Consider the following 14,194-nt stretch of genomic DNA (forward strand, 5'->3'; position numbering starts at 1 on the left):
TTGGAATCATAATGAAGCTGGTTCCTCAAGTCATTACAGAGAGCGCGAACGTAGGCAGGGGTACTACGTCAGAAAACCAAGGCAAGGGTACACGAAGGAACACCGCTCTCCAAGTAGCCCGAGACATGAAGCCCAAAGGAAGAGGAAGAAGGGGCCGAAACAGTACTGGGTAGCAAAGGGGGACTTGGACAGGCAAGTGGGAAGTGGTACTTTTGTTCGAGACACGAGACAGAAGACGTCCTCTGTTTTTGATCGTATTGAAGAGCGGAATGATGTATTGGCGGACCCTGCGAGGCAGGGCCGCCAGTCATAATGAGTATCTTGGCCTGGAACTGTCGAGGACTGGGGTTGGACTCGACAGTGGGCGAATTACGAGACCTGATACGGTCCCACAACCCAGCGGTGGTGTTTTTATGTGAAACAAAAAAGAAGACGAGAGCAATGGAACAGCTCAAGTGGAGTCTAGGTTTCTCTTCGGGTGTAGCAGTCGATTGCGAGGGCCGCAGCGGTGGTCTAGCCCTATGGTGGAGAGATCATGTGCAAGTAACAGTGAGGCCGTGGTGCCAATATTTTATCGATGCAGAGGTGGTTTTGGAGGGTAAAACTTGTAGGCTCACTGGATTCTACGGGGAACCTCGTACGGAGCTTCGGAAAAAGTCATGGGATGTGATACGATATCTTCGAGCACAAGCTAATAACCCCTGGATTTGTCTTGGTGACTTTAATGAAGCTTTATTTCAGACTGATCAACGGGGAGGTAACCCCAGAAGTTTTTCGCAAATAGAAGATTTTCAGGATTGTTTGGCCGACTGCGGCCTAGCAGATCTTGGTTTCCCAGGATACCCTTATACATGGGATAATAAAAGATATGGATCTCATAATATTCAGGTTCGGTTGGATCGGGCTACATGCAATGACGAGTTTTTAACCATGTTTCCGGAGACATCAGTGGAACACATCCTCACTAAGGAGTCGGATCACCAAGCCCTCCTGGTGCGTGCGCCGGAGACTGCTCCAAGTCGCACTAGAGGGGGGGGGGGTTCAGGTACGAAGAAGCATGGACATGACATGATCAATATGAAAGCATGATACATGAGGCCTGGACAGCGGCTGCATCTGGCGAGGAAGGGCTAGCAGCGACCTGGGATAGACTTGGCTCGATGGCGGGCTCAATGTAGCGTTGGGCAAGAGAGGTTTTTGGCTCGATTAGGAGACAAGTAAGAAAATTAAAAGCGCAGCTGCTGGAAGCAAAAAACAGATTCCTAGCGACGAGGACCTCATTGGAGTTTCGCGAGTTGGAGGAACAGCTGCGTGAAATTTTTGCTCGGGAGGAAATTATGTATAGACAGAGATCAAGAGTAGATTGGCTTTGAGCGGGGGATCAAAATACTAAATATTTTCAGAACAGAGCTTCTCATCGGAAGAGGAAGAACACGGTGAAAGCTTTGAAACGGGAAGATGGCTCTTTGTGCAGGGTCAATGAAGAGATGCGCAACATGGCAGCTCAGTTCTACGAGCTATTATTTACATCGGAAGGCACCAGGGGAGCGACTGATTTGTTGCTAAATATTGATCGCTTGGTGTCGGAGGATATGAACAACCGGCTGCTTGAGCCAATCACGGATAAGGAAATTGAGGCGGCGCTCTTCCAGATGGGACCTACGAAAGCACCGGGGCCGGATGGCTTACCTGCTCTATTTTATCAACGACACTGGTCATTGGTTCAACATTATGTTTGCCAGGCAGTGAAGGATTTTTTGACTGGTGTAGCTGCGCCGGAGGCTTTCAATGATACGACTATTGTTATGATTCCGAAATGCAACTCACTGGAGTTGCTTTCTCAGTTCCAACCAATCAGCCTCTGTAATGTCCTCTATAAAATCGTGACGAAAGTGCTAGCGAACCGACTTAAGGGTATTCTACCTGTGCTTATTTCTGAGGAGCAGAGTGCTTTTGTACCGGGGCGATTGATTACTGATAATGTGATTGTTGCATATGAGTGTGTGCATGCTATACGCAAACAAAAATGGAAGAAACCGTTATGCACCGTCAAACTCGATATGATGAAAGCGTATGACAGGGGAGAATGGGTTTTCCTTAGGCAGATGATGGAGAGGATTGGTTTTGCACAGGGCTGGATTGCTATGATCATGCGATGTGTAACGACGACAACCTTTTCGGTGAAACTTAATGGCGGTCTATCGAGAGGCTTTTCATCATCCAGGGGGCTTAGACAGGGGGATCCGTTATCCCCCTATCTGTTTCTGTTCTGTGTGGAAGGATTTTCTGCACTACTCAAAAAAGCTCAATAGGAGGGGTTACTGAAGGGAGTGAAATTTGGGCGCACTGGCCCCCATGTTACTCACCTTCTGTTTGCAGATGACATCATTGTGTTTCTGGAAGGATCACATGACAACATGGCGACTTTGAGGGAAATTTTGAGGAAATACGAAGAGGCATCGGGCCAACAAATCAACCTGCAAAAGTCTTCTATTTTCTTTGGAAAAGGTTATCAGGATGATGATAAGGAGGAAATAAAGAACATATTGGGGGTTCAGTCAGAAGCCCTTAGTGAGCGATATCTCGGGCTGCCAACACTGGTTGGTAAGTCGAAGGAGGGTACATTCAGATATGTGACAGAAAGCTCAAAAGGCAAGGTAAGCGGATGGAAGGGACAAGGACTACCTAAAGCAGCGAGGGAAGTGTTAATCAAATCAGGGCTACAAGCTGTATCCACTTTCACCATGAGTTGTTTTCAGCTCACAAAGAAGATGTGCCGGAACCTGACTTCGATCTCTTTGAAATTCTGGTGGGCGGCAACGAATGGTGAATGTAAGGTACACTGGATATCATGGAAGAAAATGTGTGCGCCCAAACGAGCCGGTGGAATGGGGTTTCGTGACCCAGAGGCTTTTAACCAAGCCTTGCTCGCAAAGAAAGCTTGGAGGATTCTTGAGGTGCCGACATCTCTCTGCGCACGGGTGCTAAAAGCTCGTTATTTTGATGATGGACCAATCTTATATGTTATGGCACCTCCCTCCGCATCGTTCACTTTCAAGAGCATCCTCCATGGGAGGGATTTACTAAATGAGGGGCTGGTATGGCGCATAGGAGATGGAAGTACAGTGAATATCCATCATGCCAACTGGATTCCAAGGGCGGGAAGTATGCGGCCGCTAGGTCAGCTATACATGACCGGCATTACCAAAGTGGCAGACCTGCTCAATCACGTTGGAAGGGGCTGGGATATGGCGAAGTTCCAGGTTATGTTCTCCGCTGAGGACGTACAGGACATCAGGCAAATAGCTATCGGGGGCCCGGGAACGGATGACTGTCATGCTTGGAACTTCACGAAGAATGGGGAGTTCACCGTCAAGTCTGCATTTCACCTGAGAATGGCTATGAGCAGATCGGGGACCAGACAACCAGGACCCTCGAGCACGGTGGCGCAACACAAGGGATATATGGCGCTTTGGGAAACAAATGCGCCAGCCAAGGCAAAGATCCATATGTGGAGGATGATTAGGAATGGGCTTGCAGTGGGAGCTGAACTTCATCGACGTCGCATCAAACCTGGTGTTTTTTGTGTTGTGTGTGGTCGGGAAGAGACGGTGATGCACCGTTTTTGGTCATGCCAACATTATGTGCTGTTCTGGCAGCTTCTTCACTCGGAAAAGGGGGTTAAGGTGGCGATCCCACCTTGTCAGATCGACTCCCAGGGGTGCTTTAGCTAGCTGGTTACATGGGTGTTTTGCCGATGCTGACAACGAGGAGCGGGCGACCATGGTTCAAGCTACATACGGGCTATGGTTGGCTAGAAATGAAGCGAGGGATGGAAAGTTGATTGCTGTTCCACATGAGATTATGAGCACGGTTGTGTCGTACATGCATGAGTGGATGGCAGTTCATGCTAAAGAAAGGCGACTTGTAGCGATGCCGGTCAAGGAGAAGTGGAGGCAACCTGAAGAGGGATGGCTTAAGGTCAATTCTGATGGAGCTGTGCAAAGAGGTGGTGACAAGGGTGGAGCTGGAGCGGTCATTCGAGATCATGGAGGTGCGTTTCGCGCTGGGCTCTGTCATGTTTTTCAAGGCATTGTAGACCCGGAAGCATTGGAAATTTTGGCTTGCAAACGGGGACTTGAGGTGGCGAAGGAGATCAACGCCGATAAAGTCCACGTCGAGCTTGATTCTCTAGGTGTTGTCAACAGGTTGCAAAGTCCACACAAGGATCGTGCCAATACTGGGCCGTGGATTCAGGAGATTAAATCCATCCTTACATCTTTCTTAGAGTTTAAAGTTTCTTGGGTTCGTCGTTCGGCTAATGTTGCTGCGCATAAACTTGCTAGAGACGGTGTAGGTGATGATTTGTATAAGATGTAGTTGGGAGATACCCCAGACTATCTGCTAGATGTAATCTCGGACGAAATTCCGAATACTTTTGATTAAATAAAGTGGCAACATTAACTTAAAAAAAAGACGGTACTACTAGAAAGTGGAACAAAAATGTAGGAAAAACGCATAGTTCCACTTCGCGGGAGGTCGTGTTCTGGACAGGACGATGCTATTTACGTATTTGCTTTCGCATCTTTTTCATGCTTTGTTGCTTTCTTTGACATCCATTTCCCAATCCCAAGTACTGATAACAAGAAAATATTTTGAAATAAAAACATCAAATCTTGGAGGAAAAAGGCAAGCCGCATGCACAGGAAACAGACATGCATACACGTTTTTGTTTTATTTTTTAACATACATGGGGCAAATCGCAGAAAAGCAAAGAAACAGACAGGTAGTGTTTATAATTTTTGGAAGTGTAAACAAAACTAAAAACGAAAAATGCGACCCCCACAACCCCTCCCGCGCGCGAAAAAATGTGGTCGTGACCTCTGGCGCACCTGGCCAGCCCATCTTGAGCTGCCTTGACGCGAGGGTTCCCTAGTCTCGCTAAAAGCGAGACATAGGCGCTCACTATGTTAACCCCGAGTGCCTATTTGACGCTCTCTGCGTCAAACAGTCGACCGATCGCACAGGGGATCGACCGATCGCACAGAGGACGCGATAAAGTGGGCCGACCCATCTCCCGCTGTAGGAAGTCCCGGTTTTGGGAACTTTCTAGAAGTTTCCCAGCCGGTTTTTATCAGTTTCTAGAGGGTTTCTTAAGCGGACTTTTTTTCTTTTCTTTTCTGTTTCTCTTTCCTTTTTCAGTTTTTTTTCCTGTGCTTTCAAGAATGTTCTCATAAAAAATTTGTTCACAATTTCGAAAAATGTTCTCGTTTTGAAATTTTATTCGGGGAGTTTCAAATAATGTTCGGGCTTTCAAAATTTCTTTAGAAATTCAAAAATGTTCCCATAAAAAATTTGTTCACAATTTCGAGTTAATTTCTCTTTGCAACAAATTTTCTTTCTTTGTTTTTTTATTTTCATTTCGGGTCTTCTCATTTTTTTTAAGAATATTTTTCGTGTTTCCAAACTATTTTCTGTTTTCAAAAAATGTTCTCAAAATTCAAATATTGTTATTGTTACACAAAAAAGTTCAAAACTTTCAAAATTCAGAAAATGTACCCGATTTCAATTTGTTGTTCACGTATTCAACCAAAATTCATGCTACCAAATTTGTTCGGGATTTTTCAAAACTGTTTTCCGTGTCGAAATTTGTTCTCAAGATTCAAAAAATGTTTGTGCTGTGAAATTTGTTCTTCGTTTCGAAATTTGTTCTCAAGATTGAAAAAATGTTCATGCTTAAAAAATTGTTCGTGCTTTGGAACTTGTTCTTCGTTTCAAAATTAGTTCTCAAGATTCAAAAAAATGTTCGTGCTTAAAAAATTGTTGGCGCTTTGGAATTTGTTCTCCGTTTCGAAATTTGTTCTCAACATTCAAAAAATGTTCGTGCTTAAAAAATTGTTCGCGCTTTGGAATTTGTTCTCCGTTTTGAAATTTGTTCTCAACATTCAAAAACTGTTCGTGCTTAAAAAATTGTTCGCGCTTTGGAATTTGTTCTTTGTTTCGAAATTTGTTCTCAACATTCAAAAAATGTTCGTGCTTAAAAAATTGTTCGCGCTTTGGAATTTGTTCTCTGTTTCGAAATTTGTTCTCAACGTTCAAAAAATGTTCGTGCTTTAATGTTTTTTTGCAAATTCCGAAACGTTCATGTTCTCAAAAAATCTTTGGGAAATTCAAAATTTGTTCGTTTCCATAATTTTGTTTGCATTTGTGAAAAAATTGTACGTACAAAAAGTTACTCAAAATTTGTGTTCTAGACATCTTAAAAAAATACTCAACATTTGTGTTTTTGAAAAACTGTTCATAATTTGGAAAATGTTCCGGTTATAATTTTTTGTTTCTGTTTTTCAGAAAATGTTTGGATTTCCAAAAAAATGTTCATAATTTAAAATTTTGTTCTCCCATTAAAATTTGTTCCTTTTTAAAAAGAAATTGTGTTTTAGTTTTTTTGACTTTTAAAAAATATTGTTCAAAATTAGAAAATGTTTGCATTACAAAAATATTTACTGTTTTCAGAAAGAAAATCACGTTCAATATTTAGAAATAAGTTTATCTCATTGTGGCTTATAGTTGACACACACTGGCTGCTATTTTAGACATCTAATCTTAGTAGTTATGGTGGCTTGTGACGTTGTTAACGAGCAAGAGCTCCTTGGTTCGATCCCTTAAATAGAGTTGTGTTTTTTGTTTTGCCGCAGACGTTTAGTTCTTGAAGTGTCGCGAATCGTATTTAACACAAAGACTTGTCCGGCGCAGCGGTTAGCTCAGCGCGCCACTCATTCCGTGGTCGTGTGTTTGAATCCCAGCTTAAGCCTACTTCTTTTTGGCGTTTTTCATGTCGATCAGGCGCGGTGCAGCCTACTTCTTTTTGGCGTTTTTCACGTCGATCGGGCGCGGTGGCACTGCACCTGCCAATGGGCCGGCCCACGCCCAGCCGCCCTGTGCGAAAGGTCGACCTCTTGCCGCAGTTAGCGGCATATAGGAGGTCCCATGTTAACCGGTGATACATGTTATCACTGGCGGGCTTACCAGACAAAAGAAAAAGTAAAGCCCAAGTTCCTCACAATCATCCAATTGTGCTTGTTTGGGTGGTCCTTGGTTTAGCACAAATGGCCCACATGTTGGAATGAGACGTAGGGCTTTATGTGGAGCTCCTATACGGCGCTGCAGGCGCCCATTCGCGCTCCTGGCGCTCGAAGACGACGGGCCAGCCCAGAAAACGCGCATAGCAGTGAATGCAAATATCGCGAAAAACAGCAAGAAAAAATGGCTCTCAACAGGTTTCAAACTCACACGTATCCAGTTCACGTACGAGACCCGCTAGCCATTCGAGCTACTTGCCGTTAGTGATTAGTAACAGCAGCAACAGCGTAATAACAATGTCGCGGCGCTATTTTATTGACAGAGCCATCCATAGTATCTCTTAAATTTTTTGAATTATTTGGAAAAAAAATCATGAATTTAAAAAAGTTCATGGATTTTGAAAAATAATCTTCATTTTTGAAGAAAAGTTCACAAGACTGAAAAAAAGTTCATTGATTTTCAAAAAAAGTTCATCAAATTTAAAAAAATAATCAGATTTGAAAAAAAGTTCATCAAATTTTAACATAAGTTCATCGTTTTTAAAAAAAGTTCACCGAATTTTCAAAAAAGTTCATTAATTTTCAAAAAAGCTCACCGAATTTGAATCGATTTGAAATAAAAATCATCAATTTTGAAAAATGGTTCATCAATTTTAAAAAATAATCATTCAATTTGGCAAAAGAAAAAAGAATAAAAAATCGAAAAAAATGATAAATGAAAAAAGAAAAGGAAGTACGAAGGAAAGAGTGAAGAAGATACAATTGAGCACATGAGGTGAAGCCGGTGGGGTGGTTAGTGTAGTGAACGAACGACCAGTAGTTTGAATACCACCAGCCGCACTTTAATTTTTTTGGTATATACAAAAGAAAGAAAGGGGAAGATGGGCCGAGCCTAACTAGTTGCGCCGTTTGGGCGCTTAAGCGCGAAATAGGATCCGCCGGCTTTACGAGTACTCGTAATCAATGCTTGTTGCGCCATCTAACAAAATTGTCGCTCACGCACATGCTCTTTTGGGCCGGCCAAGCAAAAAGCTTCTCGCTCGCTAGTTTTTTGCATTTGGACAGGCCAACCAGGTTGACTGTTGCCTAAAAAAAGATTGTTGCCAAATTGACTTTTGAAAACATATTTATCCAAAAATATCGCAAAAATAAAAAAACCTGATTTTGAAAGTTAAAAGTTTTCAAAAAAATGTCAGTTTTTTAAAAAAATCGCACAATTTCAGAAAGGTTCACATATTAGAAAAAAGTTCATGATTTTGAAAATTATTCAGAAAAGTTCATGAATTTGAAAATTTTCACAATTTTGGAAAAAGTTCGTGAATTCTAGAAAGTTCATAAAGGGCAGTCCGGTGCATGTAGCTTCCGCTTGCGCAGGGTCCGATCACTTTGGGTCTATAGTACGCAGTTTTTTATTACATTTTTGCCAGAGACTATTTTTAGGATTCGAACCCGCAACCTCATGGTCACAAGGCAACAGCTTTACCGCTGCACCAAGACTCCCCTTCAATTCCAAAAAGTTCATAAAAGTTAAAAAGTCTGCAAAAATGAAAAAAAGTTCACGAATTTGAAATAAAAAATTCAAAAATACAAAAAATAATAAACTTAATGAATTGGAAAAAAGTTCACGGATTTTAAAAAAAATGAATTTGAAAAAAGTTCACACATTTAAAAAGAAATAAAAGAGAAAAGGGGGAAAAGTAGAAAAAAGGAAAAAGAAAAAAAAACGAGTAAAACCCATGCCAAGAAAACCCGCAAGTAAAAACACACAAAAAAAGATGGCAAAAATACGAAGAAAGAAAAACTACATGGGCCGGCCCATTTGCCACATAGTGTTGAAGGGGTGTACGCGAGGTAGTGAATTTGCCTATAATGGCGCTTAAGGCATTAAATAGGATCTGGATGGCTTTATCTCCATTTTTTGAGATAGTGTGTCTTTCGCTAAAGAAAATGAGAAGCTGTTTTTCTTTTCAACATTCAGAAAATATGCGGCCTTTTAGGCATGAGATGACTACGATAAAAAGAGAGTTTGTCTTTGCTGCTTAAGGCGAGAGCAACCAACTGAAGGTTACCCTTTGCGGGGATCTCCAGTGGTTGTTATTGGTGCTCTTCGAGTACACTAAGTGGTGGGTCCAGCCACCGCCACATTGGGCGCTTTCTTTGTATTTATTATTATTATTATTATTATTATTATTATTATTATTATTATTATTATTATTATTATTATTATTATGTAGGTGTTTTTGGGTTTTAGGTGCATTTTTTTTCATTTTTGGCTTTTTGACTTTTGCCAAGTTTTTCCTAGATTTTTAAGATAGAAAAAAACACTTTTTGTGCAAGTAAGAGAGTGTATTTTTTTTCTTTTCCCATTGCTCATAGGGAATAGTCTCATTATCCTTCACGGGAACTTTATTCTGGACATGACATGCTGCCAATACAGCTTCCCCTCACCATGGCTTGGATAAACTCGAATTATCTAACATGGCGTTAACCAAATCTGTCAGAGTATGGTTTTTCTATTCGCAACCCCGTTTGACTGGGGTGAATAGGGAGACGTCATCTCATGAATAATACCATGTTCCACAAAGAATAAGTCGAACTCATTAGAAAAATACTCTCCGTCAGGATCAGACCGTACTCGTTTTATTTTCTTCTCAAATTGGTTCTCAACTTCAACCTTATAGATTTTAAAGTAGTGTAGAGCCTCATCCTTTGTATTTAACAGATACACATAACAGAATTTAGTGGAATCATCAATTAAAGTCATGAAATATTTCTTTCCACCCTTACTCAACACACGATTCATCTCACATAGATCTGAATGTATGAGCTCTAGTGGTGCCAGATGTATCTCCTTCGCAGGTTTGTGAGGATTACGAGGTTGCTTTGCTTACACACACGCATGGCACTTAGAGCCTTTGGCTAAAGTGAAACTCTGAATTAGATTCATCTTGGCTAGCCGCGTCATACAACCGAAATTTATGCGGCAAAGACGTGAATGCCAAACCTCAGATTCGTTCACATTAGAATAAATTTGGTTCACGACTTTATTACAGAAATTCTCCAGGGAAAGGCGGAACAAACCACCACAATCATATCCTTTTCCAACAAATAGTCCATATCGAGATACGACTACTTTGTTGGACTCAAATACTAACTTAAACCCTTCTTTACATAGAAGGGAGCCACTAACGAGATTCTTCTTGATGGCGGGGACATGCTGCACGTTCTTTAGTTGCCAGATCTTTTCCGAAGTAAACTTTAGATCTATCGTGCCAACACCATGAACAAAAGCACGCGACCCGTTCCCCATCAAGACGGAACAATCTTGTGCGATCTGGTAAGAAAAAAACAAAGACACATCAGCACATACATGAATATTGGCCCTAGTGTCAACCCACCAATCGGTGGACTAACAAACTTAAAGTACGGTAAACAGATTACTATACCCAGATGTCGCATCATTGTTGCTCAGAGTGACATTGACGGACTTAGAGTCCTGTCCTAGCTTCTTGTACTTGTTTTAGCACTTGTTTGTCCAGTGTTCCTCTAAACCACAAGTAAAGCAGTCATCTCTCCTTTTGCCTTTCTTCTTACCCTTCTTCTTAAAGGTAGTATTCTGTTGGACAAAGTTCTTTCCCTTGAACTTGTGGAAATTCTTCTGCACCACATTGGCGCTAGAAGAACCCTCTGCCCCTTTCACGTGTGAGTCCTTTGCTCTCGAGTTCTGCTCAACACTTAGATGACCGATGACATCCTGAACAGAGAATTCACGTCTCAAGTGCTTGAGAGAAGTAGCAAAGTTCCTCCGTCCAGGAGGGAGTTTTGCAATGATGCAACCCACGACAAACTTGTCCGGTAACTCACACTTCAGGAGCTCCATCTCCTTAGCGATGCATTGTATCTCATGGGCCTGGTCCAATACAGAACGGTTATCAACCATTTTGTAATCATGGAACTGCTCCATAGCATACAACTCGCTTCCAGCATCAGTTGGACCGAACTTAGCTTTGAGCGCATCTCACAAATTCTTGGCAACACACATATGGAGATACGCGTCGACTAGCTTGTCTCCGTCACAGTAAAAACGGCTCCCATTAAGATGGTGGTTGCCTCTCTAAACGCATTCTCCTGTTCAGGAGCAATCATTACCGTGGGAGACACACTACCAACCCAGAACACATTCATTGCTGTGAGCCACAAGGTAGTCCTTGTCTGCCAACGCTTAAAATGCGTCCCGGTAAACTTTTCCGGTTTCAGAGTAGCGGCGAAGCCATGAGTCGAAAAATGCCTAAAATAAGGTTTTTGGATTGTTGGAAATATTAGCACTTTTCCGACTAATCTAATCCACGAGTAAGCAGTAAACATGGCAAATACGGTATGCATCTCATGCCAATACCTAAGCATGTGAGCACGTACAGTACATAGAACCGAAACATCTATGAAAAACATATATACGACTAGCACATGTACGATTAAACGAGTGGTGAACAGATCATACCCTCCGGTTGGCCAGGCCAATGCGGCAGCGGCAGCAATAGCCTCAGTGTGACGCCCTTGATTAAATCATACACTAATCATACACACAAATGTGTACGATCAAGATTGAGGACTCATGGGAAGATATCACAACACAACTCTAGACACAAATTAAAATAATACAAGCTTTATATTACAAGCCAGGGGCCTCGAGGGCTCGAATACATAAGCTCGAAAACACAAGAGTCAGCGGAGGCAACAATATCCGAGAACAGACATAAGTTAGACAAGATTGCCTTAAGAAGGCTAGCACAAAAGCAACATCGATCGAAAAGGCAAGGCCTCCTTCCTGGGAGCCTCCTAACTACTCCTGGTCGTCGGCGGCCTCCATGTAGTCGTAGGCACCCTCAGTGTAGTAGCAGTCGTCGTCAAAGGTGGCGTCTGGATCCTGGGCTCCACCATCTAGTTGCAGCATCCGGGAAGAATGGAAAGAGGTGGGAAAAAGGGGAGCAAAGCAACCGTGAGTACTCATCTAAAGTACTCGCAAGCAAGGATCTACACTACATATGCAACATTATCAAAGAAAGGTTGTATATGTGGACTGGGATGTAGAAATGCCAGAATAGAGAAAAGGCCTAGTCCTATCGAAGACTAGCATCTTCTCGAAACCACCATCTTGCAGCAAACATGAGGGAGTAGAGTAGCATAAAGTAAAGTAGTAGTAGTGTTATCAACTTCGGCCAGAGATCCTTTCACGACTCCCTGCGAGAAAGCAATCCCAGAGCCATACTATCCATTTCTCATCACAAGTATCCAGTTCTAGTTGTATTGATCGGGATACAACTCCAAGTGTCCGTTACCGTAGGACATGCTATCGATAGATGTTTTCTTCCCTGCAGGGGTGCACCAACTTACCCACCACGCTCGATTAACTCCGACCGGACACACTTTCCTGGGTCGTGCCCGGCCTCGGCCAAACAATCACCGCAATCCGACCTAGGCTTAATAGAGAGGTCAGCATGCCAGACTAAACCTATGCCCCCACGGGTCATGGGCCATCTCCCCGGGAACTCCTGCATGTTGCGAACGCGGCCGGTGAGCAGACCTAGCTACCTCCGTAAAAAAGGTAGGTGCTTACCAGTCCAACCCGGCGCGTGCCGCCTAGTCGCTGACGTCTATTAAGCTTTGGCTGATGTATACTATGCAGAACGCCCATACTATGCCCACGTGATGGTTAGTGCTATCAGGCCAGAGGCCCCTCGGATCAAATATCCAAATCATAGAGAATTAGGAATGCGCGGTAACAAGCAGAGACTCACGAAAGATGTGACCCTGTTGCCCCGTCTCGAGGACTTGTGGCAAGGGCTAAGAATGCCCGGCCACGCCTCATAATTATCTCGCGGGCACCTTCCAGGTCAACCCGACTCCACATCACTCGCAATTATGCTCGCGTAGGTAACATGGTTCAGTGTAAAGTCATAGTAATCATAGTAACTGTGTGTCTAAACATCAAGGGGAAAACACGAGGAATCACCCCCTGTGAATTCCACTCGATGTAATCATCAAGGTGAACGTAAGAGGAATCACCCCCGAGGTTCACACTTGGGGGGTTGCACGATAGAGTCGTATCGGAAGTGGTTAAGGCGGAATCACCCTCGATGACTACGACCGAATAGCTACACTACAGGGTTAACATCAGAAGTGCTGTAGAGGTCTCACCCTCGGCACTCGATAGTAACCCAGCAGTGTCGAGCAACTGAGGGGAAAGTGATGTGCGGTGTCGGGTCCTGGTCTTTGATCCCGTTGATCGGGTCTTCGATGATGAAGCAGGGGCAACAAGGACAAGGTTGGGGTCACTGATGGATCACTAACCAACCTATACTAAGCAGTTTAGGATAAGCAGGTAAGGTAACAATAAGCAGGTTAGAAAAGCAGGCTATGCATCAGAATAGGAGCAAACAATAACAATAGCAAAATCTAATGCAAGCATGAGAGAATGGAATGGGTGATATCGGGATGATCAAAGGGGGGGGGCTTGCCTGGTTGCTCTGGCAAGGAGGGGTCGTCGTCGACATAGTCGATCACAGGGGCAACATCGGTCTCGGGGTCTACCGGAGAGAAGAGGGGGAAGAAACAGTAAATATAAAGCAAACATAGCATCACAAAGCATAACGTGGCAATAAGCTGTGCCGGGTGTGACCTATCGTATGGCTACACGATATAGGTGAAGGGGGAACTCAACCGGGAATGTATTCCCGGTTCCGGACCTGTGTTAGACAGATGAACGGAGGGGGAATGTTCCATGTTCAGCCTACTAGGGTCATGTGACAGATTAACGGACCACGTATTTGGATTCGTCTCGTTTTTCTGAGCAACTTTCATGTAGAAAACATTTTCATCCGAGTCACGGTTTATTTTATATGATTTATCAAAGTTTTAAAGATTTCTGAAATTTATTTAATTACTTAAATTGAACATTATCCAGAACTGTGAAAGGTGATGTCAGCATGACATCACCATGACGTTAGTAGGTCAAACCTGGCCTATGGGTCCAGCGGGACCCACCTGTCATGGACTAACGCTAACTAAACAGGGTTAATTAGATTAGTTAATTGATTAGGTTAATTAAACACAATTAA

This window comes from Triticum aestivum, chromosome 3B (genome assembly GCF_018294505.1).
Source record: "Triticum aestivum cultivar Chinese Spring chromosome 3B, IWGSC CS RefSeq v2.1, whole genome shotgun sequence".
In the NCBI taxonomy this organism is placed as follows: domain Eukaryota; kingdom Viridiplantae; phylum Streptophyta; class Magnoliopsida; order Poales; family Poaceae; genus Triticum; species Triticum aestivum.